Raw genomic sequence first — 6000 nt, forward strand, 5'->3', positions numbered from 1 at the left:
CTTGCTGGGACAGACCAAGGGTCAATCGAGCCCAGCACCCTGTCACCGACAGCGGGCAAAAGAACAAACAATTTGTCCCTCCCATCCTAGAAATATTGTATTCCCTCGTCCATTCAATAACATTCTATGGCTTTTTCCTCCAGGAAGCCGTCCAACCCTTTTTTGAAGTCCGCTAAGTTAACCTCCTTAACCAGCTTTTCCAGCAGCGAATTCCAGAGTTTAACAACTCGTTGAGTGAAGAAAAATTTCCTCCGATTCGTTTTAAATTTACCACACTGCAGCTTCATCGCATGCCCCCTTGTCCTAGTATTTTTGGAAAGCGTAAACAGACGCTCCACATCAACCCGTTCCACTCCACTCATTATCTTATAGACCTCTATCATATCTCCCCTCAGCCGCCTTTTCTCCAAGCTGAAGAGCCCCAGCCTCTTCAGCCTATCCTCAGCAGCATTGTCCGAGTTGACAGCAGTCTTCACACAAGCAATTCTCAATGCTGCTGGGTATGTTTCCTAGTAAGGTTGGGATTTTAAAACTTTTTTTACTCCAGTTCCATTAGTATTTTACCCCAAGGCAGCCCATGAAAGGGCGAAACATGGACCATGTTGGGTTTGTATTAATAAATTTGCTGTTTGGACCTTACATTTGGATCTGCTTTTTATAACCATTCATTATATTAGAGGCTTTTAGTCTGCATTTACCTGCACAGTTAAATGTGGATCACAATAGTAATTCACTGAATCAACACCCAGGCAGAGATTGAATAGTCACATGGATTGAACAAGAATTGACTATAACTAATAACATCTAGATAGAGCAAACTTTTGAACTAAAAAGGTTTTCAGATGTTTCCTATATAGCAATTCCTGTCATATATTATGAGTGTAACTAGGTAATTCTATACAGAAGAGGCTCCTTATGAAGTGGGAAAAAATCAATTGCTAAGACATAACCCTTCTGATTGATGGAAAATGGAGCAACATTTGATTACAAGAAGAATGGGAATTTCTACTTACTGATAAATTAATTAGGGGCATTAAATATGTTGGAGCAATGCCATGCAAAATTAAGAACACCAACAGCAAGTATGTGGTAGTTTTGCTCTGAAAATTGATGCAAAGTTCACGGGTATAAATTACTCATGGAATTTGCCAAATGTAGACAGATTGAAATTGTATTTATTTGTTTAAAAACTTATAACCCACACTATCTGCGATTCTAGGCAGGGTACAAATATGTATGCATAAATAAAAACATTAGAATAAACAGAAAACAGTCATAACAAATTTCAACAACAGACATGGTAACTGGTATCATCATCTTGCTCACATAGAGGGGCATAATCGAAAGGGACGCCCAAGTTTTTCTGAGGACGTCCTCGCAGGACGTCCCGTGAACAGGCGGGGAAACCCGTGTTATCGAAAGAAGATGGACGTCCATCTTTCGTTTCGATAATACAGTCGGGAACACCCAAATCTGGAAATTGAGGTCGGCCTTAGAGATGGTCGTCCTTAGACTTGGTTGTTTCTGATTTTCGACAATAATGGAAACCAAGGACACCCATCTCAGAAACGATCAAATGCAAGCCCTTTGGTGGTGGGAGGAGCTAGCATTCGTAGTGCATTGGTCCCCCTGACATGCCAGGACACCAACCGGGCACCCTAGGGGGCACTGCAGTGGACTTCACAAATTGCTCCCAGGTGCATAGCTCCCTTACCATGTGTGCTGAGCCCTCCCCCCAAAAAACCCCAAACCCACTCCTCACAACTGTACACCACTACCATAACCCTAAGGGGTGAAGGGGGGCACCTGCATGTGGGTACAGTGGGTTTCGGGTGGGTTTTGGAGGGCTCACATTTACCAGCACAACTGTAACATGTATGGGGGGGGGGGGGTGGGCCTGGGTCCACATATCTGAAGTGCACTGCACCCAATAAAACTGCTCCAGGGACCTGCATACTGCTGTGATGGACCTGAGTATGACATTTGAGGCTGGCATAGAGGCTGGCAAAAAATATTTTTAAAGAATTTTTTTGAGGGTGGGAGGGGGTTAGTGACCACTGGGGGAGTAAGGGGAGGTCATCCCCGATTCCCTCCGGTGGTCATCTGGTCAATTCGGGCACCTTTTTGTGGCTTGGTTGTAACAAAAAAAGGACCAAGTAAAGTCGTCCAAGTGCTCATCAGAGACACTCTTCTTTTTTCTATTATGGGTAGAGGACGCTCATATGTTAGGCACGCCCAAGTCCTGCCTTTGCTACGCCTCTGACATGCCCCTGGGAACTTTGGTCATCCCCGCGATGGAAAGCAGTTGGGGATGCCCAAAATCAGCTTTCGATTATTTTAACACAAATCGCAAGATGGACGTCCTTCTCTTTGGAAAATAAGCCTGATAATTAACTTAGGGGCCTTTTACTAAGTTGCGTAGGCGCCTACGCATGCCCAACGTGCGCCAAATTGGAGTTGCCGCCCAGTTACCGCATGGCCCTCGCAGTAATTTCAATTTTGGCATGCGTCCGCTACGTATGTCCAAAAAATATTTTTTAATTTCTGGCTCGCGTCTGCTTCACGCTTCAAGTTGCATTTGACATGCGGAGGTCATTACCGCCCGGTTGCCGCATGAGACCTTACCACTAAGTCAATGGCTGGTGGTAAGGTCTCAGACCCAAAATGGACGCGTGGCAATTTTCATTTTGCCGCATGTCCATTTTTGGTAAAAAATTTAAAAAGGCATTTTTTATAGGTGCGCTGAAAATAAATTCTGTGCGCGCCCAAAACACGCGTCACACTATCGCAGGCCATTTTTCAGCGCACCTTAGTAAAAGGACCCCTTAATGTATCACTGAAAGCCTCCTGAAATTAAAAAAAAAAGGGTCTTCAAATATTTTTTAAAAGTGCCACGCTCTTAATAAATGCTGGTAAAGATTTCCACAATTTTGGGCCAATGATATAAAAAATAAACAACCTATATTCATCTAACTTCACAAGGTAGAAAGTAGGGACATCAATTAAGTCCTTGGCTGCAGATCTTAGGATCCTGGAAGGTTGGTACATACGCAAGCAGTTAGCAATAAGAACAGAGACGTTATTGTTAATGATCTTAAAAATCAATGACCATATTTTATAGTGAATTCGCCATTCAGTGGAAAGCCAATGAAGTTTCATCAAAACTTGCCCCGTTCAGCAGTAAATGAGAGTTTAACCCCTAGGTTTACTAAGCGGTGCTATGGGTGCATTAGCGTTTTTAACGCGCGTAAATGGTTTACGCATGTTAAATGCTAACGTGCCCATAGAAATGTATAGGCGCGTTAGCGTTTAACATGCCTTAAATTTGCAGGCGCGTTAAAAACGCTAACGCACCTTAGTAAACATACCCCTAAATGACCTATGAAATTGAAAGAGAGGGGAAAAAACTGACTTTTTGTTAGACAACAACTTTCTCAAGGATTAAGACCAGAATATATAGGGATGGGAGTTTGAAAGCCAAGAGTAACATATACTCCCAGAGGACAATTGTTTAAAGCCTCACATTGCTTGCAGAATTGTGAGTCTCTAGGTGAATTTTTAAAGGTAAACTCCCCATGCAGGTACTTCTGGCACTGCTGTGCTTGTGGACTTTGCATCTGTTTTATATCAGATGCAAAGTCAGTGCTTTAAAGTACTCTTAGGGATCTCAAGATGAAATCCATATACATTGCTTTCTTGTCTCATTCTCCTTCTGCACTGGCAAAAAGTACCTATATGTAACCGTCCGCCTCTGGGAAAATTAAGACTTATTAATAGGACTATCGTGAAACACTATAAAAAAACATACACATTTAACAGCACTGAAATTCAAATAACAGAAATATAATACGATGCCAGCATAATACTAATGAAATATCTAACAAGCATGCATTTGAACATGCAAATCACATAGATAGAATTTTAATGCTTTTCTACAACACAACTTACCATGTAGCCGAGGGGCCAAGTGCAGATATATAGATGGGGACAAGATGGGTGGTGCAGAGTCTGGTGGGATAAACTAAAGGCAAGTTCTTCGTACAGTTAATCAAGATATAAGGAAATAGTCTAAGTTAGTGTGTGTTGCAAGCTAGTCCAGGTGCAGAGTGGTGTATAATCAGTCACTCTATGTATTAAAGGCTTGGGAGAAGAGCCAGGCTTTCACCTGCTTCCTGAAGTAGAGGTAATCTTGAGGTAGACGTAGCCCCTCTGGGAGTGAATTCCAGAGTGTGGGAGCTACTCCATGTCCCTCTTTTTTGCCTTGGACGTTTCTTCCTGTTCCGTTATCACTGAAAGACGTCCAACTTTTGGGCATACCCTAGTCTTGACCAAAACACCCCCCCCCCCCTTACTAGTTGGATGAACTGCAGTGAAAAATGTCCTAATTTTGCATTTCAAAATTTGCAATGTAGACGTTTTTGATCATTTTGAGATGTCTTTCATTTTTCTTTTATGAAATTGTTGTGATTGAGACATGTATATGCTTCAAAAATGAGCACCTTCATCATCTAAATTAGGAGAACTAGGCAGTTAAATAAGGTGGCAGCTTCTGGGGGTCAGCATAGAGCAGTTGGAGTCTAAGCAAGACCATAGATTCTGACAGCCAAATGAAAGCAAAGAACCATCAGTGAGAATTTTACTTGTCTGATCTTCAAGGCCCTCAAAGGAAATGGCCCCAAGTACTTGAAGAACAGGATGACCCTCTACACACCTCCAAGGACACTAAGGTCCTCCCAAGGGGTATCCCTAACCACTCCCTCTCCAAAAGACATTACAGGATGTGATACTCGCGAGTGAGCCTTCTCTGGACTAGCCCCCACACTCTGGAATGCACTCCCTGAAAGACTCTGCTTAACACAGGACTATCTGTACTTCAGGAAGCAGGTGGAAGCTTGGCTCTTCAACCAGGCCTTTAACGGAAGAAGTAACTAACTTGTTAGTCTTACTTACATACACAAGGAGTGACACAGGCTGCAGATACTGCAGCAGGATATGCTTGTCCACTTCTACCCTAGCTGACATAATATTTAACCATCTCTCTGACCTCACGTGGAACTTTCTTTAAATTAGTCACCTTACTTTCTAACTCCTCTTACTCTCATACTTATCTATATGTTCCATCTTTGCTTATACCCTACGCTGTCTATTAAAATGTTCTATTATGTACTGTGTTGACATTGTAGGTAGTATACCATGCCATACTTTATATTGTTTTTTGAATATTTTTACTGCTGTAATTGTCTATTGCTTATGTTTGATTTATTCTTACTGTACATCGCCTTGAGTGAATTCCTTCAAAAAGACGGTAAATAAATCCTAATAAATAAATAAATGAACAAGATCAGTTTTCAAATAGCCCATTTACCTGGCTAAATGACTTTTGGAAAATGATGTCCGTTTTGTGCAGGGTAGTTCAGGGAAGGATAATTTTGGGGTAATCATGATTGTTCTTAATTATCAAAATCTTGGGGGCACGGTTGCCAGCTAGCTGCAGGTTTATCTGACAGGGTTGATCCAGTCCAGGCTTTATCCCTTTGCATGCAGGAACTTGCAGTTGTGATTTCCAAACTGAATTCCCTAAGAAAAGCAAAAGTCCCTGCAAAAACCTGGACTGGATCAATCCTGTTGGGCAAATCTGGAGTCAGTTAGCAACCATAGGGGCTAGGGACTAGACAGTTAATTGGGAGAGGACATAGCTGAAGGTTGCCCTGGCCTGGGGTCCCCAATACCCTTGCACCAGCTCTGGCACTTGCTCATCAGAGGGCAGCCACGTAGACAGCGGGACTGAGGATGGGGAGAGTAGGAAGTGACCTGTGACACTGTTGGAAACTGTGCTCTGATCCTGGGCACTGCTTACTTTGGTGTTGCTTTATTTACAGGTAGGGTTTTCTGCACTGTTGCTTGACAGGAATTTGATCTTGGGAGAGGAGTTTGTTTACACTTCACACAGTGCTGAGAAAGCAGAATCAATACTTCAAAATCAGCCCCAAATCAAACATG

Source organism: Microcaecilia unicolor, chromosome 11, assembly GCF_901765095.1.
Source record: "Microcaecilia unicolor chromosome 11, aMicUni1.1, whole genome shotgun sequence".
Lineage (NCBI taxonomy): Eukaryota > Metazoa > Chordata > Amphibia > Gymnophiona > Siphonopidae > Microcaecilia > Microcaecilia unicolor.